Source organism: Leptosomus discolor, chromosome 1, assembly GCF_034619465.1.
Source record: "Leptosomus discolor isolate bLepDis1 chromosome 1, bLepDis1.hap2, whole genome shotgun sequence".
In the NCBI taxonomy this organism is placed as follows: domain Eukaryota; kingdom Metazoa; phylum Chordata; class Aves; order Leptosomiformes; family Leptosomidae; genus Leptosomus; species Leptosomus discolor.
The window spans coordinates 50532510-50549295 of record NC_141391.1 but is presented as its reverse complement, the minus strand read 5'-3'; positions in this window follow the sequence as shown (position 1 = coordinate 50549295).

The window sequence follows — 16786 nt, the reverse complement described above, 5'->3', positions numbered from 1 at the left end:
GTATGGAGTAATCTCTTGACTGTACAAACAAAATAGGTCTTTCAGGGGTTTCTCACATGTGAAAATAAGAAGTCTGATAATCTTAGAGGGATGCAAGCCATTCTTTAACCCTCTGCAGAGTCAACAGTTCTTCCACCCTCCAGCACAGATGCTTTGCTACCAGAAACAAAAGAAATTTAAGGAACTTCAAAATAACAATTGAAATTTTACTAAAATGGACTTGGATCAATGCTAAAGTAAAGGTATAAAACTTTTCTTAGGAAATGTGCTCAAACCACACACTTCCAGTGTATTGGTCCACCAATGTTCTCAGAAGGAATTCCTTAAAAAGTACTTAAATGTACAACGTAAAGAGTTATAAGAAAAATAGCAAATACATTTTTTAAAAAAAATATTAATTAATTAAAACAATTTACTCACAAAACTAACGCACAAAAAATACTTAAAATCAACTTAAAATAGACTGTTGTGGTTTAACTCTGCTAGGCATTTAAGCCCCATGCTCACTTACTCCCACAGCGCAATGAGGGAGAGAACTGGAAGAGTAAAAGTAAGAAAACTCACAGGTTGAGATAAAGACAGTTTAACAAGCAAAGCAAAAGCTGTGCTCTCAAGCACAGAAAAACAAGGAATTCATTCACCACTTCCCATTGCCAAGCAGGTGTTCAGTCATCTCCAGGAAAGCAGAGCTTCATCAGTTGGTTGCTTGGGAAGACGAACTCCGTAACTCCAAACATTTTCTCTTCCATCTTCTTCCCCAAGCTTTTCTACCCGTGGATCTGCTCTCCTTTTTCCTGATTCCTCTCCCTGGCTGGTGAGGGTTTTGTCAGGTGATAAAGCAACTGTTACAGTTTAGCTCCGAGTACAGGCTAAATGTAGACATCAGAGAAGAGTAGAAGGAATCACCTTCTTAGACCTGCTGGCCATATTGCTTATGATTGGACGTGATTAGCTTTCTGGGCTCCAAGCACACATCCCTGGATCTTCTAATTTTTCCTTCACCAGCAATCCCAAGTCCTTCTCCGCAAGGCTGCTTTCAGTCCATCTATCCCCCCGTCTGTTTTTATATTGGTGATTGCCCTAACCCAGGTACAAGACCCAGGACCTTGTACTTGGCCTTGTTGAACTTCATTAGGTTTGCATAAGCTCACTTCTCAAGTCTGTCAAGGTGACTCTGGATGGTCTTCCTTCCCATCAGCATATCAACCACAGCACTCAGCTTGGTGTCATTTGCAAACCTGCTGAAAGTGCACTCAGTCCCAATCTCTATGTCATTAATAAAGATATTGAAAAGTACTGGTCACAACACAGACCCTTGAGGGACACCACTCATTACTCGTTATACTTAGACATTGAGTTGTTAGCTGTAACTCTTTGGATACAGCCATTCTGACAATTCCCTATCCATCGAATAGCCCATCCATCAAAACAACATCTCCCATATGAAGTCCATTCATCAAATCTATATGAAGTGGTTGAAGGATAATTATTTTGAGATCGTTGCATAATATTTTTTGGGTTTATCCAATAAAAATAATTTTAGATATAATCACCAGATCCATAGAGAGTGTTCCTGTTGGCAATTTTTTTTTCTAATTGATATAAATCACTATATTTTCTTAGATATATTCTGCATATTATCTACATAGAGTAATAAAAATAATCAGATCCTAGAGTGTTCATATTAGAAACTATTGTCTCCAATTGCTAGAAACTGCTATAGTTAAAATATATATTACAATATATATTTATATAATAATACATGAATATATAATTGCTATAGCATTAAATTAATTGAATCCCTGATGATTAGATGGTGAAAGAGTAAGTTAAGAGTTATTGAAAACTCTTTTTAATCTCCTAGAGTGCTTCTTAGAATAGAATCATAACATCATTCAGGTTGGAAAAGACCTTTGAGATCAAGTCCAACCATCAACCCTAGTCTACCAAGTACACCCCTAAACCATATCTCCAAGCACCACATCTAAACGACCTTTAAACACATTAAGGGATGGTGACTGAGCTACCTCCCTGGGAAGTCTATTCCAATGCCAAACTTTTCAGTGAAATTTTTTTCCTAATGTCTAGCCTAAACCTACCCTGGTGCAGCTTGAGTCTCTTCCCTCTTGTTCTATCATTAATTACCTGTGAGAAGAGGCCAGCACCTACCTCTACAATGTCCTCTCAGGTAGTTGTAGAGAGCAATAAGGTATCCCCTCAGCCTCATTTTCTTAAGACTAAATAGCCCCCGTTCCCTCAGCCGCTCTTCATAAGACTTATTCTCTAGGTTTTTCACCAGCTTCGTTGTCCTCCTCTGCACTCTCTCCTGCACTTCAATGTCTTTCTTGTATTGAGGTGCCCAAATCTGAACACAGTACTCAAGGTGTGGCCTCACCAACGCCGAGTACAAGGGGACAATCACCTCCCTACCTCTGCTGGCCACACTATTCCTAATACGAGCCAGGATGCCGTTGGCTTTTTTGGCCATCTGGGCACACTGCTGACTCATATTCAGCTTCTTGTCAATCAGTATCTCCAGGTCCTTTTCTGCCAGGCAGCTTTCTTGCCACTCTTCCCCAAGCCTGTAGCATTGCATGGGGTTGTTGTGGCCCAAGTGCAGGAGCCGGCACTTCACCTTGTTGAAGCTCATACAGTTGGCCTCGGCTAATTGATCCAGCCTGTCCAAGTCCCTCTGTAGATACTTCTTAAGTATCTAGTCATGGCTGTCAGGAAATGGAGAACAAATATAGATGTATCTTTAGTCTGATCTATTCATTGTGACAGCTGATAGTCTTTTAATAATGACAGTTTTGTAAATCCTTTTAAATAAAATCCCAGAGGCTAAAGTTAAAAGGATGCAGGAGCAGGACAGCATTTTTTTATATTCCATCCTCCCAGTTTTTCCTCTTCTAGCTCACTCTCTTTTCCAACTTTCCTACCTTTCTGTTTCTATAGCTGGCAGACAGTCATTTAAGTCTTTTATATTCATCTGGAACATGTCTAATTAAAATCAGACTCTTTCTTAACATTATATTAAAAGTATTTTTTCCATTGCTTTTCTTCTTTTATGTTGCCTAAAATACATATGTCAGTTCAGCACTAGAAGGCAGTGTCCTGTATCACAGGTGAATGCTCAAAGCACCGGATTTTCTATCTATACATCTCAGGCTTATGCCAAACTATCCTTTTAAACTCAGGTAAGGAATGCAGTTTTCTTAACTTGCTAACCTGCATCTAAAGGAAACAGGTATGATGTTGGAAACTCCGGGACCCAATTTAGTTGCTCAAATGTAGGTGTCTAGTGTTATTTGACATGCCCCAGGGTATCTACATATAGCTGGCAGGTAACACAGGAGTTTTATACATCTCTGCTGTTCTGGCATGGCAGCAGAATATAAGGTAGCATGTTCAGATATCCCAAATACCCCCGTTTTCCAAACACAATAGCAAAGCAATATTATTTCTGTTTCTCAATATAATTTAGTGCATGTTATCTAATTGTTATAGTACAGACCTTGTGATCTTAGAAGAAGAAATGATGCAAACTTTCCTTAGAGGCTCACATTATTCTTGGGTACGTTTAGATTAAACTCTAAGAATGAAACCCTATGCATGTCGTATCATCCTGTCCCCCAAAATGTGTTAGCAAACTTGGCCTGTATCAGATTTCCATCTGGCCTCAGAATGCAGGTTTCTTCTCTCTGGAAGGGAAAAAGAGGTGATATATATCTTGGTCTCCTCTCTAACATGAAGTCAATATGAACTTGTGCCACAGATCTGTGCCAGGATCTCTGGACCCAGTAATACACACAACATTAGCCTGCTATGTGAACATTTCATTTTGCATAAGTAGCCAAAAAAAGTTAAATTTATTGGTTTTGAAAGAATATAAAATAAAGAGGTATTAAAACTAAATGTTTTTTATAAAAAGGATGAATAGAAAAGTTCTTACTAATAATTTTTTAATAATTTGATGCTGTAATTAAAACAGAATTTCAGAAAATCTTTGCAATTAAGAATATGTTTGCCCAAACTGTTCTCTGGGATACAGTTTCTCTAAGAGGATATAAACGAGTAATAATTTAATATTCTTAAAATATGTAGTCTTAAAAATACTAAATCATTATGTATAAAAACTGTCAAACTGTTTAGGATTATTAAGTACTACAGTAAGTAGTGAAGATGAACAAGTTCTTTGATGTTAATTTAAAGTCTTTATATCTATTTTTCATAAGGAAACAGAAACAAAATCAAGCATTTGTCAGCTTAGGTAAAACATTATAACAGCCTTGACAAAATGCCAATCTATTGGCGAAGAGTGAAAATCTACTTTTACATAAAATGAAGTGTGGTGTTTTTAACAAATCTGCATGCAGTATTAAAATCAAAGTCCATATAAGAAAGAGGTAAGAAAGCCATATGCAGTTTATCATGTACGGTAGACTTACAAATACTTTCTCATGCTATGGAATATTGTGTCTAGTTCCGGGCCCCTGAGTTCAAGTAGGGCAGGGAACTGCTTGAGAGAGTCCAGCGCAGAGCCACAAAGATGATTAAGAGGGTAGAACATCTCTCTTATGAGGAAAGACTGAGGGAACTGGGTCTCTTTAGCTTGGAGAAGAGGAGACTGAGGGGTGACCGCGTTAATGTTTATAAATACACAAAGGGTGAGTGTCAGGAAGATGGAGCTGGGCTCTTCTCAGTGATGGCCAATGACAGGACAAGGGGCAACGGATGCAAGCTGGAGCATAGGAGATTCCATATTAACATAAGGAAAAACTTTTTCACTGTGAGGGTGACAGAGCACTGGAACAGGCTGCCCAGAGGGGTTGTGGAGTCTCCTTCTCTGGAGACTTTCAAAACTCGCCTAGATGCGTTCCTGTGTGACCTACTTCCACTTTTACTCTTACTTCCACTTTTGCAAATGCAGAAAGATAGGTCATTCTGGGTTGTGGCACTGGTAACCGTGTGTATGAATGAATGAAATATTTTATACCTCTGGTTCAGCATTAGAAAAATATGAAGCAGGCCTGAAAGCTAACCACACAAAAATGAGTAACAGTTCTTTTTTCTCAGAGGCACTTTTAGGAATGCTGTGAAGCAACTACTTCCTGCAAGTACCAGCAAGAGGGCTGAGTTAGTTTAAAGGTAAACTCGGGAAGTTTGAAGATTAAAAGGGTTGCAATCTGTTTCTTTTTTTCATGGTGAGGAACAACTAAGGATATCTCAGAGAAAGCGTTTATTGGTGGTTTTGGGGTTTTTATGGGGTATTGAGTGGTTTTTGGGGTGTGTGTAATTTTTTCATTCTGTCCCACAATTCTATAATAAATATAGATATATAAAGAAATCTTGATTTCAATACCTGAATATTCTATCTACAGAGTCAAAAAAGGTGGCATCTGCCATTTTCCACACACATCATAAGTGTGGTAACAGATACAAGAATGTTTCCTTTTAAGCTAGTGTGGTGGTTTGGTGTCTGGTGGTTTGGTGTCTGGTGGGGTTTTGGCAGAGGTTTGGGGGAGGGAGGGGCTACAGGTAGCTCCTGTAAGGGGCTTCTAGAAGCGCTCTGGCTCCAATTTGAGACCCACCTCTGGCCAAGGCCAGGCCAATCTTCACCTCTGCAAATAATTTAAGAGTGTATAAACCTGTTGAGCGAGTAGTTTATTCTGTTTCTTTGTTAGGGAGCAGAAGAGACCAGGGACATGTGAGAGAAACAGCCCTGAGGACACCCAGGTCAGTGAGGAAGGAGAAGGGGAGCTGTGCCGGAGCAGAGGTTCCCCCACGGCCCATGGTGGGGTGGCGGCTGAGCCCCTGCAGCCCCTGGAGATCAGTGGTGGCCCAGAGGTTGGCCTGCAGACTGCGAAGGGCCCCGGGCTGGAGGAGCAGGGGACTGGGCCCAAAGAAGACTGCAACTCCGACCACACTGGAGCAGCTGAGAGGGCGGTATCATGTGGAAGGGCTGGGGCAGTTTGTGGGGAGCTGCAGCCCTGCAGGAAGGACTCCTGTTGGAGCAGTTGGAGGAGGGCTGTCTGCCATGAGAGGGACCCCATGGTGGGGCAGGGGAGGGCTGCGAGGGCCCCTCTCCCTGAGCAGGAAGGAGCAGCAGAGACACCTTGTGCTGGACGGACTGTAACCCCCATTCCCTGCCCCCTGCGCTGCTGGGGGGAAGAGGTAGCAGAGCTGAGCCCAGGAAGATGGGAGGGGTTGGGAGGAAGTTGTGTTTTTAAGATCTGGTTGTATTTCTCATTTTCCTTGATGGTGGTGGTTGTTCGTTAAATTGATGTTGTTATCCTCAGGTTGAGTCTGTCTTTTGCCCGTGACTATAACTGGTGAGTGAACCCTCCGTGTCCTTTATCTCGATCCTTAAGCCTTTTGTTTCTGTTTTCTCCTCCCCACACATCAGAGGACAGGGTAGGGGTGAGCAAGCAGCTGCGTGGTGCTTTGTTGCCAGCTGGGTGGGCGCAAACCACTACAGTTAGAAATTGCACTTTGGCTTTTGAGGTCAGAAAACAGCTGACCTTAGAGTTACAGGGACATACCCTCCTCTCAAAGGGAAATGGTTCTTGTCTAAATAAAGTCTACCATTATATTGTCTTGAACTTAAATGTATGTTGTACATTATAGAGTAAAAAAAAATGTAGAAATCTCACCTTTTTCATCCTTACATTTTTAACAGACTTACATATATGAGTTTGCTGTACTAATAGTAACCAAACTCACTGTCTTTAAACTGAACACAAAATTTTAGTGAAAAGACTTGTTTCACCAATTCTTGATACATAAGTACACAGGCAAAAATATATTTTAAAGCATACTCAGAAATTCTGAAAATATATTTAATTTGGAGGGAAATAAAATTTCTTTTCTAAAAGTTTCAGAAATGCTATTTATCATGCCAGTTGCCTACTCACATCAGTTCTGAGAGGAAGATTTTGCATTCACTTATTAACTTTTGTAATTTTGAACCACCATACAGTAGACTAGGATTTCTAAATAAGCTCAAAAGGCGGATGAGAACTATGTCAGAAATGGGTGACAGACAGCTTTCTCTGCTGCATATACTTCATAATCCGGTGTTCCTGGTTAGGTCTCTAGTGAGAGATCTACCCTTCACGCTCTGGCTGACCAATAAGTAGCATCTCCATCTCTCCAGCCTGCCATCTCACATGCCCATTAGGCCATGAACAAGTCTCCAGCTCACAGCCCAAACCTGGAAATTAGGCAGCTGCGTTCATCCTTCTATCATGACAACCCCTGACCCAGAGACAGCTTCTGCCAAGTCCTCAGACTGCAGATCCAAATGCCCATCCATCCCCATGTTACAGATATCTGATTAGTATCCCACTTCTGACATCAATGTTCATTCTTGTGGTTTAACACCAAACTGACAGTGCAGAGACTAAACGCACTTTGATACCAAAGCATATCTGGTTAGATACGTTTAATGTTAACAAGTGATATGACCTTCCTGACTGAGGGGGAAGATCATGTAGCCCTGGAGAAAGGTCAGGTGGGCCAGTGCAGGGGTCCTGGCTGTGCCATGTGTTATCCTGGGGCTGGGCACTGGGATTCCCTCTGTTCTCTCTCCAGGTCTCTCAATGTCTCTTCCAGGTCTCTCCCTGAATTACCCCAGATACTGTTAGTTAAATGTAAAGAATGCCTGTTTCTGATCGGATCATTCAGATTGCTGAAGCACCTAAACAGGCTGTCACCATTGCAGGTGCTTGCAGTCTGCCCTTCTCAAAGGTTCTTTGCATCTCTCATGGAGACTGATGTGTCTCTTGCCCTTAAATTGCTACCTTGTTCTTGTCTACTCCTTTATAACTGCTTTTCAGCCACTCCCAACCCATGCCAATTATCACAGGAGCCCACGGAATATTAGAAGAGGCTGAAACAACTGAGTTTGTTCAACCTGAAGAAGAGAAGGCTACAGGGGGCTTATTGCCATCTACCACTATCAAATGGGAGAGTATGGAGAAGATAGATCCAAAACTCTTCTCCAGTGTGGAGAGAAGACAGTGGAGGACAGAAAGAGAGAGAATGATTTTGTAGGTATCAAACAGAAGGAAAAAAAGACAGACCAACACATAGGAAAGACAAAGACAGAGGATGAAGCCAACAAGCTCTAAGAAGCTATCAAAAAAATCACAGTTTTTTTTTCCACCTCAGTGTTTGCAAATCTGGTCTGTAACGGCTACCTGCTTTTTTTTTTTTTTTCTTTTTTTTTTTTTTTTTTTAAGAGAAGTGAAGTTATGTGTTTGCATTTAAATGATCTGCAGTGGAGTGCAGTGCTTTCATTTTTCAGATTATTTGTCTTTATTATTGTCTTGAACTAGTGTATTAACTGAACTGTATGCTTTTGAAAGAAGCAACAAAATCCGCCACAAGAGCCAGGTATTGCCATGGTTATCTGAAAATAAGTTCATCAAGAAATAGACTTAAGGACTTGGCTCAGCTTTTGTATGTTTATAGCCTCAAACAACAAATGTAATGGGTTGGGTAATTTAAAGTAAACATAAATGACGTATACAATGTTTTCAAAAATTATAACTTTAAAAATTATAACTTAATTTCAAAAATTAAAAGACTGTAAAAACCTATTGATACAGACACTAAACACTGAGTTTTATATTGAGAACCAGGAAGAAAGGTAATGATCTGTCTCATTTTGTTACCATCTCTAATAAATAAATAAATGGCTTTATTAAGTTTTTGATTAAACCTTGTTACAAGAAGTGAAAAAGCAGTAGTATAAAATAACCTTAATTTAAATGATGATTCCTGGGTGTAACTCTGTATCCAAAGACTAATATAATCCAGGGTCTTACTAGGTGTTATATTTTTCTGGCTAGCAAAATACAGAATGGGTCAGTATACGTAGTAAACATGTTTCAGAAATGCTTAAAGAATTCAGTGAAAAAATTAGATGTAAGAAAAATCTGTTGGAAATACTGACACTTTTAAGGGAGTTATTCTCTTAAGGGAGTTATTTTTTTTTCTTTGTTTTTTGTTTTTTGTTTTTTTTTCCCTGAGGTGGGGATTGAGATTCAACTTTCTGTATTAAACATTGGTTCTGAATGAACGATGCTCAGATATAGCAGGATGTTGCTCACTCAAAACTGATGTTCATAACATATGCTGAGTTTCTCAGAGAGTAATGGTGTCTTTCCCAGGTGGCATGTAAGATGTATCTCAGAGAAATGTGTTTGGATCTGTGGGACTAAATGTAAACTTCAGTTGTCTCTCACATGAAGCTACCATGAGCCCTGTATACAACTGTCATGTATGTATGCATATGTATAGTATGAGCCATAAACCGGTGCTGGTATACGGCTGTTGTGGTTTAGGGAAACAGGGCACCACGTGGGCACTCGCTCACCGCTTCCTTCCTTCCCTCCCCCCCACCCCCCGTGGTGGGGTGGGGAGGAGAATCGGAAGAAAAAGGTAAAATCCTGTGGGTTGAGATAAGAACGGTTATAAGAACACAAGGAGAGAAGAAACAATGATAACAACAACAATACTAATTAAATAATATGTACAGCGAGCAACATGTAATGCAATGGCTCACCACCCGGACCACCAGTGCATCTCTCCCCCTTATATACTCAGCATGGTATTGAATACTCCTTGGCTAGTTCTGTTTGGCTGTCCCGGCTGTGCCCCCTCCCAGCTTCTTGTGAACTTTAACCCTATCCTATCGAAACCCAGGACAGCGGCTAAAAACAATACTTCACGCTAAACTGGAGACAGGGAGGATGATGTGAACTTCAGGTCTTACTGCACTGCATGGTCATATCTTAGCAGGGGTTTCTGCATCTGTACAGGTGTTTGCAGACTGAATGCCAACACTGTATTGTCTTTGTTCTCCTCTCATTCTGTTCAGGTTTTCAAAAATGTATGTCGAATCTCTTTGTAGTAAACCACAGGAGTAGCCTGTATTAGCAGTTCTTGGTGGATGTATTCTCTCCTGGCTTTTGTGAGTCTTCTGCAGATTCAGAACAGACAACAGCAAAAGAAGAATAGATAATATCCTTTTTCAGTCAGATGCCTGCTGTGAGGAAGTTGTCATTGGCAGAGAAAACAATAGTAATTGCAATATTTGTAAGGACTCAGAGAAAGGAATAATTTTTAAATCAGAAATGTATTATTTGTATAGTACTTACCTCTTTCGAGAGAATTGCCTTACACAGACTTATGAGTGGCATAATTAAATTGTGGAAATTTTTGTGCAAAACTATGTTGTGAAGGTAAAGAATACAATAGGTTTTAAGAGTTGTTGGGCAAATTGACGATACCCTTGGTTATTAATTAGCTTCTGTAATAGAAAGTGCCTAAATTACTGACTGAAGGAAAATGAAAAGAAATAGTTAATGAAGGATTGTTTTAAGCCTCACCGCTATCTACAGGCAGAAACAGGAAAGATAGCTTTCAGTGAAGTCAGATTTGATTTCAGCCCATGCTTAAGATCACTGGTCATGTCCTCTGTTTAGTCACAGGCAACTGACTGAAGAAAGTTTCCATGCAAGTCTACTGCTGACAGCAATCGTTTTCATTGATCTTACTGCCATTAGTAGTATGCTAAGGGGCTCGCACCTATCACCTTCCTCCATGTTGCTGGTCAGTCTTCTAATTGTTGTGCCTCCTTTTTACTTGGTCTCATAGTCAAGCCCAAGTTTACTATGAAAAAGCTGGAAATAACTTCTGATCTTTAGGGAAAAACTGTAGAGTGGCATTAATCAAAAATAGATAGAGTCTTTTTTGTTTTTTACGTTTGGAGCTCTCCAACAGTATGAATAGGGTCATCAACTTGTTGAAAGTTGTTAGACCGTGCAACATTTTCCAGGTTTAAATTAGTTTCTTCAGTTTCCTTTAAATGTCTCTTCCTCCTCTTTTTTTACCATCATAATCCATCAGTAAAGGATTATGGAAAATATTTAAAGATAAATTGCCATTGTCTTGTGCAGTTTATTTTTATTTTAACCTGGAAAGCAAATAAGACTTACAATGTATTTTTATAACTAAACCCAGCAAAATCACTTTTCCTTTCAACATGTAAGAATATTGTTCCTGTCAACATTTTCATCAAATGTTACTCATATAACCTTACGTAAAACAGCATATTTCTTACTTTCCTTGTGTTCAATATGTATCCTACTGTGACTCTATTTCTTTAAAAAACAATTTTCTTGTCACTGTCTCTACAGTAGAGTATTCTAATGTGAAGGTGAAAGGAATAGCTTTCTTGTATCATCTATATGGATACTCTCCTAAATATAACTGAATGTTCAGGCTAATTAAATGATTATTCTTCACATTTTTTTAAATTATGCTATAATTACAATGGTAAATTTTATTCGAAGACAAGTGAATATCTCTGTTTGGAAACTTGCATAGAGTTTCCTAAAACAAGTAAATATACCAATTCTTACTGATCCACATTGTTTGAACAATACCTTGCTAGTTGTTTGAGGTTACAATCCTAATTATAATAAATATTGGACACCCTTAGGTAGGGTAATTTGTATAACTCAATTTAATTTTATGGAGCTGAGCTGATTTATGATAACTGAGGATCTGATTTCACATTTACAATTCTTTGTCTAAATTTTTATTTAACAAAAACTAGGCTTTTCTAAAGACAAAATTTTGGATTCTGATTTCACTGCTACTGATTCAAAACTAGGATAATGTAAATTACTTAAATCCTTGTGTAACTGAACACAATCTACCTGTATGCAGCAAGCAGAATAACAAGACTCACACATGGAATCATCCTCAGGGAATAACTATTAGCACAAGGACACTATAATGATTCTTTTGTTCAAATAAAAACTAGACATGATTCTGTGTTCTGTATTGTGGGTTTATTCAGCTCTCAGCAAGCCAGCTGCATGGAGTCAAGAGCTCCTCCAGAGAACCCAAAGGGAAGAAAAAAGCAGCAACCTCTCAGTGAACAGGAGTGCCCTACGGTTAAAGTGTATATAAATTTTATTATCACATAACTTTTTCTTTTAAAAATCCAAACCGAACACAGAAATAAAATAAATGTGATAAATAAAATACATCTGGGGAAGTTTTCTGCACATCTAAACCTCCAGGTTTAGTTCATGATAGAAGAAGCATGGGCTGTCCTTTTTGATGGTAATGCCACAGGAAACAAAGCCAAGCAGAGAACCGATATAAATGCACTGTTGGAGTCTTGTTCAACGTTATGTGTTATTTTCTTAGCTCTGAGAGTTGGAGGGTATGGAAATAAATTCTTTCTACAGAACAGCCCATATGGTGAATTTATAATGTGTGATCAGGACAAAACATGAATTACTGTGACTAGTCCATGACTGTACATTTCAGTGACTTTAATTAGAGATAAGAATATTTTCGTACCCTCAGATGCCTGTCACAATTTTTGTTTTGATATTCCAGAAATTCATCTTCTATTTCTAGCAAAGTGCACTTATTAAGAAGAGTGGACTTAGCACTGTAAGTCTCCAACCTGCTTTACATGTTCTTTCAATAACACTACCACAGACATTGCTGCTTTGATAAGAAGCTCTTGAAGTGACATGAGTACAGTCATAGTCTTTTATTAATATAGGAAATAACTCCTGGAAAAGTCAGAACTAATTCCTTTGAGGTCTTTATCTTTAGTTTTCTGATGCACTTAGACTTATTATCTGCAGTCATGTTGCAAAACAGCTCAGGGATCTTGATCATTAACTGACTAGATTAGATGCCTGCTGGAGCCTGCTATAGTATCTGGTCTGCAGCCTGAGTTTCTCTTTTTATGAAAATGAGGACACAGGGTAGTTTGCACTCAGTTCTAACCACGCTGTGCAGCTGGGAATTAGATAAGGCTGGATTTTGAACTAGAAAATGCACCTGCATTCTTTAAACGAGGTTTAGACAATATCTTCTGAAGATGGAATTTGTGTCATGGATAGTATTGTTGAAGGAGAGTTATTCAAACTGTCCTAGCATGAATGGTAATGAGATTTATACTGCTAAGGTGGAACAGAGAGTTTCTACATATTGCCACTGATATGACAGAAAGAGAGCTTATGTATAAAGTAAAACCCAGCAGGCTGTGTGAGGTGCTGTAAAAGTTCTGGTCCAAGACTGTACAGTACTTAAAGTCATGCTTTTCTGACACTATAAAGTTCATTAACAGCCTCTGGCAAATTGTAGCTGTGGAGATGCTCAGAACATCATCCTTGCCAGTAATCTACATTGTAGCAAAAAATATTGTGCTTGCAGTAGGATATAAACATTGTTTTCCTTGGCATGTTGCTGTACTGACCAGATTTTAAGTAATGTATATTCTGTGACTAGTAATACAGTCATAATCAGTTGTAAATGTGCAACAATTTTTCAGTGAGCTCTTGATCATTTGTCTCAGATGATGCATTTTTTAAGATACTTAATGTGGGTGGAAAGGATTGTAAATGAAAACGTCACAATGTAAAACTTGACATACTACACAACAGCAATAAGAAGTCAAGATGTTTGTACAAGTTGGATATTAATAGCATGTTCCCAGCACATATACTTAGTCCTGAAATAAAACTACAAGAGAATTCATATGCCTACTGATTGCTAGAGTTTGTATTATATTTTTATGCTTCTTATTTTGTTCCAATTTTTATTTTTTTAAACTTTTTCTTTTTCTCCTTATGTGTTCTTGGTATCACAAATTACATATATGTAAGATATCATAATCTGTTTCTGACAAAACCACCATTCCCATCCCGTATACAATAAATGCATTTGCAAAGAAAAACAAAATCAGGGAACTCCTTTGATCTTATTGGTTGATTACTTATACATGGATCCCCATATCCACTGTTTTGGAGTGGAGACCTGTAGAAACACAGAAAAAATATTCTTTGCAAGGAACCCCTGGAGTTCTTCCAGCTTAACTACTTGCTTGAACTGTGCCTAACTTCAAACCTAGATGAGGTTGCTCTAGGTCTTGTCCAGTCATGTTTTGAGTATCCCCAAGAACGGAGATTCCACAGAAACTTAATTCCACAATCACTTTGTGAGATAGCATCCAGTTTGGGCTAACATGTTGTGGTGGTTTGGTGTCTGGCAGGGTTTTGACAGCAGAGGAGGGAACTACGAGGTGGCTCCTGCAACAGGCTTCTAGAAGTACCCCTGCTCCAATTTCGGACCTGCCTCTGGCCAAGGCCAGGCCAATCTGCACCTGTGTGAGTAAGAGTGAAATAACTTGTTGAGTTCTTTGTTCATCTTTGTTGGTGAGCAGAAGAAAGAAGGGGGATGTGAGGGAAACAGCCCTGCGGACACCCAGGTCAGTGAGGAAGGAGAGGGGGAGGTGATCCCCCCGCGGCCCATGGTGGGGTGGCGGCTGAGCCCCTGTGGCCCCTGGAGATCAGCGTCTGGGGAGCTGCGGCCCCGCAGGAAGGACTCCCATTGGAGCAGTTGGAGGAGGGCTGTCTGCCATGATAGGGACCCCTTGGTGGGGCAGGGGAGGGCTGCGATGGCCCCTCTCCCTCAGCAGGAAGGAGCAGCGGAGACACTTTGTGCCAGACGGACTGTAACCCCCATTCCCTGCCCCCTGAGCTGGTGTGGGGGGAAGAGGTAGCAGAGCTGAGGCCAGGGAGACCGGAGGGGTAGGGGTGGGGGGAGAGGTGTGTTGTATTTAAGTCATGGTTGCATCTCTCTTTTTCCCTGATGGTTGTGGGTTTTTTGTATTAAATATATGTTATTCTCCCCAAGTTGAGTCTGTCTTTTGCCCGTGACCATAACTGGTGAGTGAGCCCTCCCTGTCCTTTGTCTCAATTCCCAAACCTTTTTGGTTGCATTTTCTCCTCCCCATCCCTCAAGGGACGAGATAGGGGTGAGTGAGCAGCTGCGTGGTGCTTTGTTGCCATCTGGGTGGGCTCAAACCAGGACATATGCCAATAACTTCTGTGTGAGTCATGTGTCCGAATTGTTTGTTAACAGCCTACATGGCATGAAATTGATTTTTTTGAGCTAACATAACTGTATCTTCAGAGTTAAAATTCTTTCCTCATATTGATGGTACAGCTTTGTTCCGTTATTTTTTTTTTCTCCATACTATAAACAGTTTCGGAAGACTGTGGAGATTTATTTAAATTTTCAGGTTTTGAGTTTGTACCTAATTTGCCTCTAGTCATGCCTTTGTACTCTCTAGTCAATACTAACCTTGAAAATGAGGAGGATCAAGATAGGACTATTCTCTGCATTTCATGACAAATTGTGTACACCATAGTCTAATCATTCTTTCAGTATGCTACCTATGCAAGCATCAACACTCTCTGGAAAAGGTAGGAAGTCCTCCCATTCCTCAGTCTCTACAAAGACCTTCCTTTTATCAATTCTAGAACATACATGATTGGGATTGCTCTCCTGCTTATACTACATGAGGACTGCTGTCATAGAGTCAGTAGACTGAAGAAATTATTTGGGTGCACTTCCTAGTTAGTTCCTTCAGAAACTGGGCAAAGGAATCCTATAATAGCATTGGATAGGTATTCTGTCTTACCATGACACACATAAAAATCATAGACGTAGCATTACAAACTATCACCTTTGTCACCTGTAGGGTGACTTTATAAACAACTAGAGGGTATGTCAATTTAACTCCATGTCTACTAGAAATATGTTATGTTATGGCTAAGAGACTTTTGATCACATCTTCCACATCCCCATAGGAAGGACTGAGATGCAACACGTCTTCCTGGGTCCTGGTACTGTTCTTGGATTATATGAGGCCAGGATTTCCTAGACTATTTATTTATTCTCTGCGGTCTCCTGCCACAGTAGTCACTCTTTGTGTAACATGCTAGGGGCTGTGCAAAACTAGTTACTTCTTTCTAATCACAGATGTCATGTTGTCCACTATAGATCTGAGTCAGTCCTTACCTCCTCACACTCCTTTTCACTTGTGATAATTTTCAGAACTTTCTAAATCTAGTTTAAGTTATTGCTAAACTGGGTTAGAGGCAAATAGCACATTTATGATTAAAGGGTCAGCTATTCATCAGTTCCTCGCTTGTAATTTTATCTGGCCAGATGGCTTTACAAGGCCCTCAATACCACTTGAGTGACGATACCTCCCACTGATCCTGTAAAGCATTTGTAATTTATCATGCGTTGCAAACACTTTTGGGAATCTTCCTTTACATTCAACGCCCTAGATACAAAGGAACCAGATCCAAAAGTGAATTGAGGGATCTAAAAAAAAATTTCTGTGGGCATTCAGCATAAATCCAAATCAGAATTTAACAGATTTCACACAGCCATAACTTTTTATTAGAAAAATGTTAAAATGCAAGATACATCTTTCTATTTCCTCTCCTAATTGTCTATTAACCTTAAGTTCTGTAGGGCTTTTTTTTGCATTCTTAGAACTTCACTAGCCCAAGCAGTCGCTTGTTTTCAAAAATCTATCAAACTTAAAAAAGTGCCAAGAAAGTCATTAGAGTCCTATCTAGCAAAAATGCTTTGTGCAAACATAAACCATACAAGTACTAGGTCCATTGTTACCTGCTTGCTTTTAGCAGAAGAATGCCTCCATTTTGGAGCTAATAGTGCTTTTTGTATCACAGCCCAGCAAAGTTCAATGCTTAGCTCCAAACATTAAATTCCATTCTATGTTGTAGGAAGCCAGTAGTTTGTTAGTTTTTGGGGTTTTTTGGTCTGGCCGTGTGTTAGACTCCAAACAACATTCTCTCTCTGAGTCTTTTATTTAGAATAGGACATTTCACTCTCCTGCACTATTTTAATTTGAAGTTGATAC